This window comes from Triturus cristatus, chromosome 4_2 (genome assembly GCF_964204655.1).
Source record: "Triturus cristatus chromosome 4_2, aTriCri1.1, whole genome shotgun sequence".
NCBI classification, from domain to species: domain Eukaryota; kingdom Metazoa; phylum Chordata; class Amphibia; order Caudata; family Salamandridae; genus Triturus; species Triturus cristatus.
The window spans coordinates 391,507,516-391,527,386 of record NC_140586.1 but is presented as its reverse complement, the minus strand read 5'-3'; positions in this window follow the sequence as shown (position 1 = coordinate 391,527,386).

Below are 19,871 nucleotides of genomic sequence, written 5' to 3'. Positions count from 1 at the left end.
CATTGGCATTAGTGGCTTGAAAAACTGCACTAGTCTCAAGTTTCTAGGTATACTAAGGGCAACCAAACATTCACGCGTTGATAGGAAACTGTCAACACGTTGGTGTAGCATTCCAAACCATACTTTTTCTCCCACTGAGCCACTCTAGACAGAGGGCCTGATTTAGGATTCAAAAGAGGGAGTAAAGGCAGACAGGGTGGCAGAAGACTTTACGTTCACCACCCTGCCTCAGTGCCACTGACCAAATTAGGAGATATCTGCCAGCCCTGCGAACATCTCTATAGATTGGCAGGAAGCATAGTCAAGGTAGTTCCTGTCTATGGAGGAATGGTTTGGTAGAACTCACTTGACAGCTGGCCTTCAAACTTTTCCAAAGTTTTATTTCCAAAAAAACACTCTAAATCAACCCCAGAGGACCACATCAGAACAGTCATCCCAAACCTTGGTCATCTCTCTAACTCACACTGCGTCTCACTGCTTTTTTTAAATCGGAAATATGCAACTCACCCTCCCACATCTCGCTAACTAAGCTGTGCCACAGCTAGTCCTAGACTCATAAGAAGAGATATTTATTGCATCCATCAAGTAACTCACCCACGTTTATCCATATTTATCATGTATCCAGGCGCTGTCCATGGGCATGGAAAGATTAGGAGATTAGTCCAGAGTCACAGGATGTTGAGCCAAGGCCGAGACCTGAATCCGTACCCCCATCTTCCGAGTCGGTAGCTCCGACAGCTGTGCCACACCCTCTCCTAATGACCTGGTTTTAACTGCTAACAATTCCATTGTTTCTCTACATGAGAAATGTAAATCTTCAAGCATCAATGTTAACCCTTGACTAGATGGGCAATGGTAGAGCTAGAGAAATCAACAGGTTTCTGTGAATATGAAGCCATTAAAATCTACATGACAATGGATAATATTACCCTACTAATAGAACAAGCATTGGCATAGCCAATAGGTCTCGCCTTTGGGATCTTATCAGTGTTTAGCCAGAGCTATTGCCTTTGCCAATGTCTTTTAGCTGTGTTGTAGGGCAGTGTGGCTGCAGCATGCTGTAAAGTTATAATAAAATTGTGTTATAAGCATTTTTGTTACCCTATATATAACCTATATATAACCAAGAAGACATTAAGTGCAGCTGAATGACCCTATTAAAAAAATAATTAACATAAAAATATCTTCTAGTTTTTTGTGCTTGCAATGCTGGCAACTTCTTCCTGCCTGTTCTAATGCTGGTTTGCAACAGAAGGCCACCAGATTATTCACAGGGGTCCTTCCAGGCATCAGCCAGCCCCTCGAGAAGCCATAGATTACTGCTGAGCACCAGGGCCTTGGTTGTCAGAGAGTTTAGAGAGTTCGGAAAAAAATGGGGAGCTTCTCAGCTTTTGTTTATAGAGCACAGAGGACAGTGGGTGAGCCATGGGCAGGCCTCTGAGATGAGTTACAGCTGCGACCCCTGCATTCCCCATACCTCCAGCTCCTCTCCGCAGGCAGACACAAGAGCTGCAAACACCTTGTGAGGACGGCTTCTCCAGATGAGGCACCCTGGTGGTGGGGGTAAGAGGGCAGCCCGTGCTTTCCGTGCCCCCTCGGAGAACCCACAATCGGAAAAATCATTAGCAGTGAGAAGAATTCTTTAAATTGAACTGCATTATTTTATGTCCCAATCCTCAATGTTCTATTCCACTCCAGGAGAAAATTAGGAGAACCGGCAGAGGATGTGACTCAATGGCCACCACTGCTGACTCGGACGCTAGGGAACCAGGCAGGGATGTTCAACATCCTGTAACTCTGTGCAAATCACTCAATTTCAGCATACCTACCTAACATTAATGTGTTTTCCTGTGATGTAACTGGTACTCATCTAAAGCGCCCCAACACCTTCCGGTCGAATCCTCGATACATAAAAGTGGATGAAAAACAAAAACGTCTTGGCCATTTAAAGGAAATTTGGAATGTTAATGCGGGAAGTTCTTGATGCCGTTCTTCTGGGGACCAAAGCATTTCCTGCCCGGAACACCATTGGTTTAGGTTGTCTGGCAGGCAATAGCCCTCCTCCCATTGCCATGGGTGCATCCCCAGCCCCCTCCCCCACCCCAGCACACACATGCACATCCAGTACGGTCACTGGTTGAAATCTGTGGGATCGTGTATGAAGGAAGGGCTGGTGGAAAGGGTAGCTTGGACCCCAAAGGTGCACCTGCCACAGTTTTCCCATGGAGAGAAACATGGTCTTGATCTCTACAGTACATCACATTGGACCCCAAACTCACACCTCAGCACGTGCCTGAACCCATTTGCTGCAGAGCACCCAACCTTGAGGACAGGCTCAAGAGGTCATCCACACTATAAAGGGCACTCATTGCTCCACTCCTCCCCAGAAACATGTTTGCTTCTACATTCAGACACTCCATCAGTTTACCGCGCCTCTGCAATTTCAAGCTGTATTTCTATTCTGACAATTGCAAGGAAAAATGTGTTCCAATTTAACAGACACATTACAGTTTTGAGGAAGTATAGAGTTCTGACCCCAAGCTTCATTTGTTGGCCCGTGCCCCTCAAGTAAAAGCAGCTTGCTAATCTAATAAATCAGAAATATTGTTACAGAAATGATGTTGTTACTGACACCCAGTCAGGAAGTTTAAAGATTATGTGATTATGCAGTTTGTAACGAGAATATGTTTTCTGTTTTCAACTGGTGCCACTTCCTGTCCATGACTGTAGCTTTTAAATCAAGCTAGTTTGCATGAATCTGAATAAACTCTTTCATCCGTTGACATCGTTGAAAATAAGAGGCAGCCACGGGCTAGGACGGGATGGCACAGGTTATTGACGACAGGCGCCAAAGTAGTTAAAATAACAGGCCGTGACTGGAAGAATGGCACAGGCAAATTCCTGAAAATAAATACTTACAGGCGTGTTTTCAAGCCGGTTTGCACCCAGTCAGTTTTGCTTTTTATTGCAATCTGAGACGAAACATGAAGCACTTGTCCACACGACCGGAGTCAAACAATAAAAATCAGAATAGACTTCCAATGTAGCGCCTTGAAAAGATCAGAGCCCAGATGGAGCACATTGTGGCTTGGATGTTGCCGACTTGTGTTTGTTGGCAGAGGGTAGCAGTGGGCTCTTCTATTAAAAGACCCTGCTTGTTTATCTGACCTCTGACCAGATGTCATGAATGCGATTCTCTGCCAGTTGTGTTTCTCCAGTCAGCTGCAATGTACGTTCTGAGACTTACCGGTCTAGACATATACTGGAGAAAAAAATACAGGACCAATAAAAAAAACGTGCGTATGTGGTCAAAAATGCCGATCATATAAAAAAGCTTTCACTTTAAGGTCACGCCCTTTAAAGGAACTGTTCCTGCAGCCATCCTACACATCCAGATGCAGTGGTAATGGCCGGAGCTGCCAACTTTGGGACTGGGGAAGGTTTGAGTCTTAGAGTAGCCTCAATATTAACCCTGGGCGTAGTGGGAGTAGTGGGGCTACGCGGAGCATCACGGAGTGGGGGCAAATCTATGCACACCCGCACACTTCGCGTAGCCCCACAACGCGCCACCCGCCTCCCTCCCGCCCTCTTTTAAATGCAGTGAGAATGTTCCAAAACTTTTAAAACCAAGCGCAAAGTAATTAAAATAACTTATCTGAGCTGCGTCGTCCCGGGCCTCCCTCTTCCTTCTCTATCGCCGACTTCTTCCTCACAAATGTGCATGCGAGGGCGCCCGTGCATGCGCATTTGTGAAGAAGAAGTCGGCGATAGAGAAGGAAGAGGGAGCCCCGGGACGCCGCAGCTCAGGTAAGTTGCTGTTTTTATATGTAATTATCGTCAGAATACATTATCTGCCCATAATGCTCAATATGTTAAGTGTACAATTCCCAATTCATTAGGAACATTGTTTTTCCAATGAAGTACCTGTTCTATGATAAAACACGAATGTCCTTTTGTCCTAAAGAAAGTGTTTTTTACAGTGGTAAATGTCGTTTTTTATGTATAGTGTGTGACAACCACCTAGAGGGGAAATGCCTGAAATATTAAGAAAATAATGCTTTCTCATAGACCGTCTTACATTATTGTGTGTCTTTATTCACCACAAAAAAGTGAGGTCTTTTTATGCCATCAGGTATCTTACATATGCCCTGAACCCACCATCATCAAGTTCTGAGATGATGTTTTTGATGAGGTGTATGTTGTGGATATGGCCAGGTACAATAAATACAATATATGTTAGGCCTGGCACCCTTGTCTTGGGTCTCCCTTCCATTTTTCGCAGTTGTCTCCTCTGTTTTTGCTGGTGTTAGATGCTCTGGGCGCTGTGCCACTGCCAATCAGTGCCACAGCGCGAATGCTCCCTGTGGAAATATGATATGTGAATTGGTATATCCATGATTGGCTTATTTGGTTTACCTGTTAGTCCCTACTAGCGTGGCTTGTGTGTGCCCAGGGCTATGAAACCAAATGCTGCTGGTGGGCCTGCAGCACTGGTTTGCGTCACCCACAGAAGCAGCTTGTAAAGTGTGTCTCAGACCTGCCATTGCAGAGTCTGTGTGCAGTCCAGAACTGCCATCTTGGCTGTGAAGTGCACCCACTTCCCATCCCCTGAACCTTCCCTTGGCATCATGTAAGCCACCCCTATGGTAGGGTGCATTGTATGTGTAAGGTAGGACATCCCGCTGCTGCGGGCTCGCAACCAAAGATCATCGCATCACACGTTTGCGGGCTGCCAAGTGCCCGCTAAATCCAAAGATCATCGCATCACACGTTTGCGGGCTGCCAAGTGCTCGCTAACCGTACAGATCATCGCATCGAGATCACCGCATCACGACATCGCAGCGCGGACGCCAGGCGTCCGACATTTTCATCGCATCGCATCAGGATCGTCGATCCCTCGCAGAGCACCATTTCTTCACATCGCAACTCGATCGCACATGCAACAAAATTGTCGCCTCGTCTCCTCCCTCGCGGCAAGGAGTCATCGCATCAATGGCCTAGCATGACAAAGTTTGTCGTCTTGTCCCCGCACGCATCAGCAGATCAGCGCATCTTCTCCTCCCTCGCGGCAAGGATTCATTGCATCGCCTGGCCTTGCGTGCAGAAAATCATCGCTACAGCTTCTTTGCGACATTTTGTTGGTTTTGAAACGAAATCCAGGTACTTTGTACGTAAAAGGGTCGCAGAGACCACTGCTTTGAACTGAACTCCTCTTTGCACACTTTTAACTATTTTTGCAGCATTCCAAGAGTAATCCTATTTTACAGTATTGTGGCTTTTTATCGTTATTGATCATGTGTTAAGTCTATATATAAAGATACTTATTTTTTATAACTACTTGTGTGGTGTCCCTTTGTAGTGTTCTTCACTGTGTTACTGTGTATGGTCATAAATGCTTCACACACTGCCTCTGAGATAAGCCTAGCTGCTCGTGCTACGTTACCACAGGGTTGAGCAGGGGTTATCAAAGGGTGTAGCCCTCTTACTCTGAATGAGGAAGAAGGGTCCCTACTTGGACAGTGGCCAGCCCTTGCCAACTATAGACCCCCATTTCTAACAATATATATATGCACTCACTGGAAAAATCAAAGGTTCAAGGGACGTTAAAGCTGGGTGTAAATGGCAGTTAAAAAATTCGATTTTAAATGAAAAAACACAAAGAAATTCACAAACTATAGTTATCTCAAGTAACTATAACTCGTGCCCTAAAGAAATTATAACTTGCACCCTTGCCATGCATTGATAAATTTCTCAGCTATTACATCAATTGTAAAATACTTATATGACATAATTGATAACATCATTGCAACATCTGAAAAGAAATCATTGACAACAACACTGCTTGACCGTGTGTGAGTTGTATTATAGTTACTTTACGTCATAAGATATGATCTAAAGCAGAGAACGTCAAGAAAACGTGCAACATTTTAGAAGCAGATGTGATCAAATATGCATTTTACTCCTGCCTCCTCTATTGATTGGCTACAAAGGGGAGCTGCACACTGACAGCTGTCTTATCAAAGTACAGTTGTGGTTATAGGAAAGCAAAAACGTCTATCTTTCAAATGGACCACATTTCACTGTGCTGATGAGCAGACTGTATTGACTGTAGAGGACAAAACAACAGACCTCCAGAGCAAGAAAATGAGAGAGGATGGAAAATGGATGGATTGCTTTGTGAAGCTGTCATTAAAAATGCACTGGTCCAATTACTTTCAGGTATGTAGCACTATATGGTACGATCTATTATTATTATCATGATGCCGTGTTTTCTACTGTTTTTACTGTCCCACTTGGAGAATTCTGAGTTCCCGGGAGCAACTCTAAAATGTGTTTGTACTCCCAAATTGTTTGACTGTAATTGCAACGGGTGGATAATTATGAATTTTTTTGATAATTTTTATTTTTTGGTTTGTCATTCAGAAATATTTTCTCAGCTGGAGAAATTCAACCCGACAAACCTCCATCCTTGTTGGGATGTTCTCTCTATGTTCCCTAACTTAATAGAGAAATAGACTGTTAATTAGACCCCCATGAGTGTCCAGTCCATCATGCCAAATAACCTATCCGGAATCGGGTTCACAGCAAAACAGTTGTAATAAGTATTTCCAGGGCCCAAAAAGTCCTTAAGAAGCTATGGTAAAAGCGAAAGAGACCTTGGGATAGAGGAAAACAAGAGAGGAAAGAGGCTGAATTCTGGAATTAGACGTGATCTAGATAAAGAGAAAGTTGTCTTTCCCGGGGGGGGGCCTTAGACGGTGTGGGTCCTAGACAAATTACCACGTTGCCCATGCCTTAAAATGTCACTGACTAGATAGATAGCAATCATTGGGGCTTCAGTGAAACCAACATGGCAGCGGCTCCATTGAAGTCAAGAGCTTTGCAGAGTGGGTTCCATGTTTGTTACGAACCCACTACAAAGTTTTTATTTATTTTAAAAAACACAATTGGGAGTTTGTTTCTAGAAATCAGAAACACCGCAGCCCTGACATGTGGGTGTTTATCCCAATGAGTCAAATTTATTGTTTTATATGCTTGGTCCGACCACCATACAAGGAATAGAGGTTGCAGGCAGGACACTCTAGTGATGCCGCCGAGCTGTACATAGTGTGCCTTGAGCATAATTATGAACTGGCACCTCTTGGCATATGAGCAACCAGCTCAAAGATTTCCACCAGCTGAATCAACTGAGCTCTGCCAGTGGAAATCCTGTGATCAGATTCCATCCATCACTAAATGGGTCTGGGTAATCACCGGATTGTCATGCCAAGAACACAGCTGATGTATGGCAGAACTCTCACTCTGCCAAACTCTAAATGGCCCCCTCACTCCTGCCCTTGATGGGGGTACATTGCTGACTGTATTCAGGTTGGGAATGCTCCTGCCAAAAGTCTGAAAATGTCTACATCTTTGAAGATGTTCAAAAAGATTCTCTCCTTGGAAAGTCCCATTCCACTCCCTTTATTCACATTTTGAATATTTTTTTTAAAGAAATATTTTATCGGGTTCTTCAAATACAAACTGGCCCCAACTTCTCACCACAGTCCATAATGTCGCAGTAAATGTTTATGTCTCACATCAGAATCAGTTTAACATCACAGTGATGAGAAGTCCAGCGTACACCTACACAGTACCACTGAGGTACAACCCCACCCTCACCCTTTCCCAGCCTCCCACCCTGAAGAACAAGCATACTAGGATCAGTTCATGCTTCAGTAGAGTCCGCGGAACCTTCATCGTCTGATGTGGAGGCAGAACGTACCCCCTCTGCGTGTATAAACCTATCCAATAGTCCCATCGAGACCACAATGTCCTCCTGAGCCTTCTCATCATGCATACACCTCTTCAAACAAACCTCTTCAGCCATAGCCCATTCACACATTTTGAATATTCATATAATTATATAACACTGTTGTCACTTGGTGCATGAGTATTAAAATGAGAAGTGTGAAATCACCTTTTAATAATAAATGTGAGTTTACACTCGCGTAAAGGCCCACGGCTCAGAACTGCCTGGTAAGACAGTTTTCTTTTCCTGTGTACCTAGAAGTTGTAATTGTGCCAAGATTTACAACTCAGAAACTCACCAGAGCCTCAGCGTGAGCCGAGAAGGAGGAGAAGTGGTTCACATTGATACATGGTATGTACTTGAAGGTTGCACTTGGCATGCTTTTTGGCACCCACGCTTCCTGAACTGCTCTGGTGTTTTCCTGCACACGGTTTCCTGGAGAAGTATTGCATTAGCAAGTTGGTGCATTGGGCATGCAGGACTGTGGCAGTGTCACAGAAAACTGCATTAACCGTAGGGTGTTAAAAGTTTTTCTTTTTTATTGCTACATGGTGAGTGCCTTGATAATGGATTGAAAATAGAATGCCTTATGTGTTAAGGCCCATCTGCCCCCAAGTCGGGTAGAAGCCATTAGACACCAGGGATTTCTTTGGCATTGTTGGGGAGCGGCCCCTTGGGCAAGTATCGCCCCTCTTTATTGGGGTAAGTTTTTTTGGTCATTTCTGCCCCCGCCCCGCACCCGGGCAGATCGGCCTTATGTTTTTATGCCCATTTGCCCCCAAGGGAGGCAGAAGCCACTAGACACAAGGGATTTCTTTTTTAGATCAATATTGGCGATGTTGGGGAGTGACTCTTGGGGAAGGCTAACAATACACTTCTTCACTTTAGAACACAGGGCTGCACCATATATACTAGAATATGGTGCAGCCCTGCATTTACCCCTGCGCTGGTGCTAAATTAAGCTGCCTCGCGCCAACGCAGAAACACTTGCACCATAGTGCAAGGGTGCCTTTGTTGAAGGGAAGATTGTTTATGTGCAGGAAGGTCCTCCTTCCTGCACATAAACAATCTTTAACTGCTGTTTTGTAACTTCTATGTATGCTGCTTAATGCAGCACATACAGAAGTTGCAAAACAGCATTTTTTTTTTAATGATTGTTTATGTGCAGAAAGGGGGACCTTCCTGCATACAAAAAATCATTGGTGTTTTGCTATTTCTCTGTGTGCTGCCCAAGGCAACACACAAGGAAACAGCAAAAAGAAGGAGAAATATAGCATTTCTCCTCATTTTGCCTGTTTAAGACCAGGTTTTCCCTGGTCTTAATTTTGGCGCATCCTCCTGTTTAAGCTGCTCTTAAAATAGGAGGCAGTATCAAAATCAATGTGTGTTGTGGTGGAACGCCCACCACAACACTCATTGCCGCCCCTTTCACGCTAAGTGTAGCATGAAAGGGGGCCTTATTTACAAGGAAGCGTTAAGCCACTTTAAGTTGCTTAATGCTGCCTTGCTACAGGGTGGAGGAGTCGGGAGGCCTTGCCAGGGAAGTTACAGAGCCGAATGCCACTGGGTGAGACAAAACTATGGTGTGTCCACGGCCTTTCTCCTAGCACAAGAGTGGAGAGGGAAGTAAACAAAGCAGGGGACAGTGACCTGAGGACTGGAACGGGCATGCACAGTGCTACCTCATCAGGCAACCACGCGTTTCCTACGCCACCTGCAACCATGGGATGCCTCAAGGCAGCCGGGGCTCCCCAAACCTCCCACCAAGCCTGATCGACATCCCCGGCCCCAGCAGGCTCGAAGACAGACACAGACTCTAGCGCCACCATGTCAGAAAAATTGGATAGAGTCCTGGCAGCAATAGAGCACTCGCAAGTCACAATGGAAGAGCGCTTCAGGACCTTGACCACAGACCTCAGCCTGCTGCGGGATGATCATTGTAAGTTAGCAGATAAGGTGGCGGATGGAGAAAAAACACTAACGACGATACAACCTCAAACCAGAGTGCATCAAGACTCTATAAAAGACCTGCAGGCCCGAGTCACAACCCTGGAGGAAAGAGCAGACGATTTGGAGTGGCGATCTATGAGCAGCAACCTGTGAATATTAAATTTGCCAGAAGGCGTGGAGGGCAGGGACACTGTCGCATACATTGAGTCCTGGCTCCGGTCTTTCACGCCACGTGAAGAACTTATGCCCTATTTCTCCATTGAAAGGGCGCACAGGGTGCCGGTTCATCCGCCCTCCTCCGGGCTCACTCCCTTGCCCCATGCTTGTGAAACTACTCCACTTCTGGGATAGGGATGCCATACTACGAGCTGCTAGAGTGAGTAACCCCATCATGGTGGAGGATAAAGATGTTATGCTCTTCCTAGACTATTCCAGAGCAGTGCAGCGAAAGCGAGCATCATTCCTCTAGGCAAAGAGACTACTCAGGAGCCAGAACATTCAATATTCACTGTTGTTCCCAGCGAGACTCAAAATTATTTACAAAGATACCACAATATTCTTCACAGATCCACAAGAAGCAACAAACTGGGTGGAGCTAAATCTTTGACTCGATCCACTGCAATGGAACACAAGAACACTGAGACCCAAGTTGTTAAAACCACAGAGACACTGCAACCAGAAAACCCGAAGCTAATCGGACATGCAGTCACTTCATAACTCACCAACATCACCGGACTTGGAACAGATCATAGCGGACCGCCGGAAAGCAATACAAGCAGTGGCGGATTTGGGAACGAATCTTTCCGCATCGGACCATGAAGGCACTCCGCACATCATCACGCCAGAAGAGGACCCGAACGACTCCAGTGACTCTGGCGAGAACTCTGGTACCTTGCCAAAGGTCACTCCACAGACTTCAGACACACTATTGGAAGCTCCTGTGAGATGGTAGCTATAAGAACTCTAGAAACCAATCACACTCCTTAACGCCACACCACATATTATGCCCCGCGATGGTAAAAGGCCCTCTTCGCACCATCGCAAGGCGCCCCTGCATACTGGACACACACCAATATGGGGCCCCCGCTTGAGGACCTTAGGGGGGTAAGCAAGCCTGATGGACCCCGTTGATTTTGTTAATTGGTACATGGTAGTACCGGTTTGGACGTGCTGTACATTGCAGCAGGTCCCCTGTATTGGGTTTCCAACCCCACAGTGTTCTAGTTCAACCCCCTACTGCACCTTGACCTCCCCTTATACCGCCATAAAGGGCTGAGGCATTCGCTCATAGGTCAACACCTCCCAACAGGCAGAAACCATCCACACCTGGGGGTTTACACAGGGGCTCCCGGGACTCCGATGACAGATATAACATTTCTCATTCTAAATGCCAGGGGTATCCACACGGCTAGAAAGCTCTACACTATTTCTGCATATATCAAGCGCCAGCAAGCAGATGTCATTTTACTGCAAGAGACACATCTAGCAAAAGAGGGAACTAGACAAGCTCCAGAAGAAATGGCGGGGCACCTTTGGCTCCATGACCTATTCAACGTATGCAAGGCGTGCCCTTGTCTGGATCCGGCCAGGAGTCCCCTTTCTAGAGACTTTCTAAAAGCTAGACCCTGCAGGGAGATATGCGTTCTTGGAGAGGATACTAGATGGTCAGCCAATGCTAATTGGCAGTATATACGCCCCAACACAGAGCTGACAATATTCTGGGAGACACTGTGGAATAACTTGGCTCAATTCACACCTTCCCCGTGGGTGTTAGGAGCGGACTGCAATTGTTCCCTGGATATCGCTCTAGATAGATCCTACCCCCCGCCATAGCTTCACAAGCCTTCGTACAAACAGCCTGACTTTGAGCCTGGACTAATTACTGGTCACTGACGGATGCTTGGCGTCATGCATACCCGACAACTACACTCTACTCCTTCCACTCTATTCCCCGTAATCTGCACATGCGGCTAGACAGATTCATATGTACGCGGAAGATTCTTCCATTCATCCAACATTTAGACTACTTAGGTAGAGTGATATTGGACCACGACGCCCATGTCATGACTGCGCCGGTATAACTTTCGTGCATACACCACAAGGCCATGCGAGAATACACGCTAGTGACGCTTCCTAAACCAGACCAGGATCCACTGCTCAGCTCCTCATGCCACCCCATCACCCTGCTGACAGCTGACTGCAAAATACTGAGAAAAATCCTAGCGGACAGAATCACAGAGGTGCTCCCCCGTCTTGTACATCCTGACCAATGTGGTTAGGGGCCTGGGAGAAATACCTCCCAAATTATTCATCGGATGTTTCAGGTCCAAGAGAGTGTGAGGGGGAAATTCCCATGTGCTGCATGCCTTTTACGGGACCTCGAAAAGGCTTTTGATACCCTTGCGTGCAGTACCTATTTGAAGTTCTGAAGCAGGTGGGAATGGGGCCCCAATTTATGGCACACATCGAGTTGCTGTACACCGGGTTGACCACTAGGATCCGAATAGGCAGACATATCACACCCCCATTCGAATAATGCGTGAAACCCGCCAGGGATGTCCCCTCTCCCTGTTATTATTTTCCACCGCAATGGAGCTGCTGGCAATAAGACTGAGAGAGGAGGGCGAATTATGGGGTATACCACTTGAGGGACGTATGCACAGTGTGTCCCTATACGCAAATGACCTTCTAATTTATGTCAGGGACATCACAGCAGACCTCACTTCTCTTTAGGCCACACTCAACGAGTTTGGGGAGGCAGCGGGATTAAGGGTGAACTGGACCAAATACACTATCTACCCCCTTCACCACGATGCACCCCACTGGGAGATCAATGTAGGAGACGCAACACTGTCCTGGAAGCGGATGCCCCAAGATACTTGGGGTTTAGACTCTATCACACACCTAGCGATCTCCTGGAGGTGAACCACTACAGGGCCTTACGAGGTTTAAAACCCAAATCAATTTCTGGCGATCGCTGCCCCTGGCCCCAGTAGGAATGGTGGCTCTCTGTAAAATGATAACGGTGCCCAGGCTTCTCTACTATTTTGAAAATGTCCCGGGTATCCCCCGCTACCCTTCTTTCAAGAGTTGGACTCCTTGCTGATCACGCTGATCTGGGGGAAGGGTTGACCTAGAGTGGCTTTGACAACACTGCCGCTGCCCCGACACAGGGGAGGACTGGGGGCCCCGTCCATCGAGGCCTACTTCCTGGCAGCGCAGCTGCAGTGGCTCTTGCACTGGACAGCTGGACGACATTTAGAAGAAATGGGAGCACAGGCAAGGACTCTAACAAGTCCAGAGAGATAACCTGGATGCTCCTTCCAGGGACCAAACCCAACCCGGCACACCCCCTGCTGGTGAAAGTGGCCAGATCCTGTGTGCTGCAAATCCATTGCCTCTCTATAACGACACAAGTGTACTCCCCATTATTACCACTAGCGGGTCTCCCTAAGGGAAGTGGGCACTACGCAGCTGGCGAATTGCGAGTGTGGACAGAACACGCGCTCACTGAGTTAGAAGCCCTGTTTACTGACAGCCAGTTGACCTTGTTCGAGGGCTTGATAGAAGAGAGCGGGCTCCCCATCAGACACTTCCTATTACACAGGCAACTCATAGCCGACTGTAGGAAGACGTGGAAACTCACGAATGGAGAACTCAAAACACACCCAGTACTGCACGCGATTTTAAACGTGGGAGCAGGGAAACACCTGAGCACGTGGATATCAAAGTCGATCATGGAACTTACATGTACGCCGCTAACGCGGCTTCGACTCAAGTGGGAGGAGGAATTCGGTCCCGCACTACATGACAAAGATTGGCTCACAGCACTGGAACACCACAAAAAAGTATCACAAAATCAGAGATTCAAAAATATCCAATTTAACATACTACACCGTGCATATCTCACGCCGGAGCGTCTCAAGTGCTTCTTCCCCGCGAGGCGAATTTTGAATGTTCTCATTGCCACACACCTGACGCCACATTCATCCATATGTTATGGACCTGCCCCACACTGCAAGTCTTTTGGGCAACAGTACATGCCACACTGCTGACAGTCATGGGCCTGACAGGGCTCAACACGTGGGAGGCTAGTGCCCTGGGGATTTTTAAGCGACACAAACAGAGAAAGGTGGAGACTCGATTCGCTATGCTAGTCATCCTCCTAGCAAAGCGAAGCATTACACTGCACTGGCGATCATCGGACGGGCCCCCAATAGCAGCATGGTGGGGGCGGTCAAGAAAGGGGGCACTGCCGAGGAAGATGCCATTAGACTGGAGGAAGCACGCGGCACTCAGTGAAATCCCATATCTATGGAATGGTCGATGCGCCACCACAGCTTCACACAAGCACAAGACACCCCCTCAGAAACCCCAACTGCCACCCAGACAGTACTGGACCTGGGTATACCCCGAACCCCACAAACATTGCCTGAGTGAGACCATCCCCCTACTGCCCCAGACAGAAGGCTACACTCGCCCTGATGAGGGATCACCTCTAGGTGTTATTGGACCTGCGAAATTCAATGCCCTTACCCTTTGCCCCATTACCCTGAGTTATGTCTCCCCAGTTTGGTTGCATAAACAGATTTTTTTTTTCCTTTCCTCCTTTCCAACATCACATATGGACAGCGAGGGTGCATCAGCTATACCCAAGAACTAGACACTCCAATATGTCACCTACTATCCCCGAACAGGCACACATGTCAGCACACCATATGCGCCAAGATAAGTAATACCTTGATGGACTTGAATTTTCCAACATAATAATGTGGATAATGAATGTCAAACAAAGATTAAAGCTTTTTCTTTCTGATTGAAGTATACCCTGTACAAAATCCAATAAAATGGTTTACTAAATAAGTTGCTTAAATGCTGCCTTGTAAATGAGGTGAAGCTCCAATTGCCATCACAATGTCACTAAAAGTGACATTGTGGTGGAAATATGGGCTTGTGAATATAATAAGAATATATAAGACTATATCTATATGTGTCATACATATTAAGAAGATGAGATAAAGAGGCTCCACAATGAACAAATGGGGAGCTCTTTAATTTTCACAAAAACCTTTTAAGAATATGAAATCAATTAACCAATGGTGATGCACTGAATACTCTGTGCATATTTCTGTTGTTTATCCCAGCACCACGGGTGTGATTGTCTGCTCGAGCACAAGTGGGGCAGAGTTTTCCCCTGCTTTTTAAATATAATGGACTAATGAAATAATAGTTGAGTCTTTATTGGATGAGACACAAGGAGTGAGGGAAGGAATATTGAGACACATGCATACAAGCTTGTTCTCTTTGTTCTTTATTTTCAGTAATTGGCTCCTCTATGCATCAGCGTAGATGGCGAATTGGAGACTATCCAGAGACTAAGCAATCTGTAGACCGAAGTGTGGGTTAAGAGCACAATTTTCCTAAGGGATCAATACCCTGACGAAGGCCGCTATGACCCTTGGGGGCAACTAAAGGCCAAAACATGTTGGTTTCTGCAAACAGGATATAGGGGCATTGAATTCCCCTGTGTAACCGATTAACTTTTAACCCTATCGAGGGTGACCAGGAATAAAGGTAACTTTTAGTTCCCCTCAGATAGTTTTAACAATATCATTTGTATTATGCACTTTCTGATCCCTTCTTGAGGGAACAATTATTTCCCCATTTCTTTTGTGTATGTTCACACTCTCGATCCTCACCACTATATATTCAAACAACATTTTCTTTCTCGCTCCGCCCAGTGAGTTGGACTGCTCTTGAGCGTTTGATGCGGCCCAATGATGAAGCATGACACTGAACAGTGTGCGAGGGCAGTATTAAGAAATTAGATTTCTTTCCCCGTCCTCTTTTTCTTTTCCCTTCCAGACTGGATAATTATAGTAGTCCATAGTTGAAATATGCAGTAGCATGCCTTTGGTAGATATCCACATCGGAGTCCAAAGCCCCCCTTTTTTCTTGTTTCTTCTAGTTTTGTCCTTTTCTTTTTTGTGAGAAATAAGCCTTGGAGGGGGAGTTAGAAAAGGCCATTCCGTTGTCTCTTCTTATTGTGATTTTCGCTTAAGAAAAGTTTGTATCTATGCAGGTAGAAGGAAATATTTGTTGTTTAGTATGGATGGTCAAGAAAAACATCTTTAAAAGTAGTGTGTATTAATTGGCTGCATAACATGGAACATTTATGTGTTGCCTTAGTGCATGCTTACAGTAAAATAAAAATAGGCCTGATTTTCACATAATTTGCTTTGAGTAGGTGAATGTTACTAATGTGACTTACAACTTACTCGTGAAGAGTACTTTTAAGCAATATATTTGTTAATCAGGCTCAAGATAATTAGAAAATATCTCTTACCAAAATGATCAATGGGTTCAGCAGCTTCTACAGATATACGCGTGCAGCCGGCAAGACCCAACATAACCAACTCAGTATTTTATCTTCCAGTAAAACTGAGAGCACTTGTAAGTTGGAAAAGGAAAACACAAGAAACTCACTTCACAACAGTGGTAGACCATCCTTACCGTTGACAGGGCCACACCTTCCACCTTTTTTCCAACAAGAAGAGTGTCCGTCAGGGTGAGTAAAAGTCAGCATGACAGACACCCTTCTTGCTTAGGTCAGGCAGTCAGAAGCTAGACATGCTCTAAATACGCAGGCACCTGATATTTTCTGGCCGGAAGATGTCACATCTCCTGTGGGCATGACCTCTTCAGGCTCATAAAGCACCTCAAGGCGCTCCTCCTCATGACCAGGGGGACTTAACTTATAGGCTCACACCTGGGCACTTCTGTTTTAAGCCCGAAGTGGCCCGGGCCGAGGGTCTATCACTGACCCTTTGTCACAGAGTGAGGTGGGGTCCGCAAATCTCTCTGACCCAATCCAATTGTGACTAAGGTCAGCCAATGAGAGAAAGTGGCTGCCCCAGCCCTCCTGGGGCCAACGAGGCATTGTCTATAAGAGCAGCCGCAGGTAAGTGTAATTTGTTTTAATGTTTGGTATGTGTATGTGTGTATGTATGAATGTTTGGGAGTGAGTGTTGGGAATGGGTGTGTGTGTGTGCGTGTGTGTGTGTGTGCACATGTGTGAATACATAGATGTGAGGGAAAGTTTATGTATGGACCAGCTACCCACCCCCATTCCTGATCAAGTTAATGGCCACAACTGTTTCACAAACTTTGTGATGTGAGTAGGCGTGACTGTGGGACTTGTAGGAATGTGAATTATTAGTTTGAGTTGATGTGAGTCATCAACAAGTAACAATGTCACAATTCCATACCAGGCCCAGTTAGATCTCAATCATTTAAATCTGAGCTCAAACCTTGGTAGCTGCAGCACAGAACAGACAGTTTTAACTTAGAGGAATGTGCAACACTGTATCAGTACCAAAACAATTAGCAAGTAGAAAAAATTCCACACTAAAATCCCACTCCAATTTATAAAAGTTAAGTAAACCTTAATAAACAAATAGACACCAAAATGACAAAAATCAGAGGCAGGGACCCATAGATATGATTTTTTGAATTTTTAAGTCGAAATAGCACCTAAAAGTTCAAGGTACCAATCGCAGATATCTGGTTACGGAAGACTGGGACCAAGACGTGCTGACTGCCAGCTACTGCCAGTTGGGTACAGGGACCAAGTTTGTCCCATGGAAAGTTTACCTTCCTACTAATGTTATTTTCTGTAGAAAAGTCCTTGTCAATGGGTCATCAGCAGGCATGATGCAGGCTGGAGCTGAGGAAGGGTTCAGCGATGGCGACATAGTGAAGCATAGGTCCTCGGTGCCTGCCTCAGCTCCAGTGGGACACTTGGCGTGGTCATGTTGACGATGGGAAAGCTCCAAGCAGACAAAGTTTGAAATCTGTACTTAGAAAAGTCTTATCGCCGGTTAGATGCTGTTCGATGTCAGCCCTGTACATTCAAACTTAGAAACTTTACTGGAAGTCAGAACTATTTCAGCAGGTAAAAGAGGTGAATTGAATCTTACAGGTTAATTGACGTCAGTGGATGGAGCTTTGGTGTTGGTCCTGATCTACGCTGGTTCTATGGAGGAAAGATTCTGAATAATTTTCTAAGCGCCCAGTCATGCAGGCATTAGGGTTAGAGAATGCATGCTAACCCCAGCCAAGGGTTCAGGGCCAAGTGGGCACCATTTCGGAGTTACGACTCCCTCTCCCAGAACCCACCAGCAGGGTTTACGGCAAATCCTGTTAGAACTAGTCAGCTGTGCTCTTGGAAAATAAAGGCGTCTTGCAGTTTTTTGTGTGGCCGTGTAGTATAAAAGGATGCCAGCCAAATCATATTTGGAGTCCTCTTCTCTGTCCTGGTTACAAGTGGGAGCAGGTCCAGCCCTTGGGGTTTCTCTCTACAAGTTGAACAGCAGTTGCAATCCTTCTCTCTTCCACAGACCCAGATGTGTTCTGAAGAAGGTATTCAGAGGTGCCACATTTATGCCTGGAACTAGCTTGTGGGCAGGTGAGACTCTCTGACCAATTGTTAAAAAGTTGCCAGGGGCAACCCTACCCACTTTGACATAATTTCCTGGGGACTGTAACCACACAGTGAACTTTCTGACAAAATTCAACAAGGCAGAATCTTTCTTCTCCCGGACAGAGCTCTAGGCACAACCCTGAAGTGTGTCTAGGTAAATTAGAAACTTTGCTTGCAAACCAGTTTTCCCCCACTGGGATTAGAGTCAATCTGTCTACCTGGGAAATGGAAGTGGTAGGCTAGATGTGAGTTACATCTGCCTGCAACAGGGGATGCTCCACTGAAGCTTGTGTAGTTGATGGGCACATCCTAAAGGCCATCCTGTCAAGAGAAGGTCACACCTCATCCCAACCAAGACCCTTTTGTTGCCTCTCCTGGGAGCCATTCATGCCTCCTTGCAGGTGACGGTTGGGATTAACTCTGAAAAGGCTACCATAGGCTTTAGGCAAGGAAATAGTGACTTTCTAAAGTGACTATTTCAGAAATAGTTAGGGAAAAATTCGACTTTGGAGTTAAGTTAAGATAACTATAAGTATGATGCTAGATAGTGCCAATCTGGAGTTAGTTTTATTGTGTGTAATAAAGTAACCCAGTGTTTTTTATGGAACAGTTAGCCTTGCTACAGTGAAATATGGGACGCTTTTCACTGTAAGAAGATGTAAAAACATTAAAATACATATGTCCTACTTTTAAATACTATGCACCCTTGTAAGACCTACTTTAGTTGTGACTTACTACTATTGAGAGGAAGGTTTTGGCCTGGTAAAAGTGTGATTTTGATTTTGACCAGTCAAAATGGCAGCTTTAAAACTGCCCAGGTAGGCTTTTACATGGCCACTTTGTGGTGGCACTGTATAGCTGCAGCCTATTAACGACATTTAGTTTACTGACCCATGACACATAGGGTACCATATACTAAGGACTTAAGTGTGAGCTAAATGTGCAAATGCATGATTTTACCAATTGAAAACGTTTAAGGGGTCAGAACACAATCACCGAGGTCTAGTTAGCAGGTTCCCAGTGTACAGAGTCCAAAAACCAGAAACATCAGCCTACAAAACTGAGAATAGTCAATCAAAAGAGGGATTTTCTTACAAGACATTTTTAGAGTTTACCTGTGCTTAAGCGCCATCATAAATCAAAGGCGCTAACTCCTTGAAAACCTTGTGGTTCCCTTTCTCAATTAAAAGTCATGGAAAGCACCAGCTTTACACTGGTGTACCCTCCACTAGCCCTGTCATGGAGACACCAGCTCACACTGACTGTCATCCTGCCCTATTGAGGGTGGGGAGACCATCATTCCTTTTGCTCTGCCTTTGTCTGCCATGTGTGAAACCCCGAAACCTGTCCTAGGATAATTGTTTCCAGTCCAGGGAGAACCATGCCTGGCAGTGCGGGCTGGACTGTTCCCATTGGGCGCAGGTTCTAGACTGTTTTGCATATGGCTGAGTTCAAACTGGAATGGCATTGGGAGCAATCAAACAATGGATTTAGGCCCTGTCATCAGGTAGGACACCCCCCAGCCGCCACACGGTCCTCCTGTGACGCTGCCCCCGCAATCTGCTGTCGCCTTGCCCCTGCCGCTGCCTGTTGTTGCGTGAGTCTCCTCTGGTCCTGCCCCTCGTTTTTCACTTGTTGCCTTGGATTTTG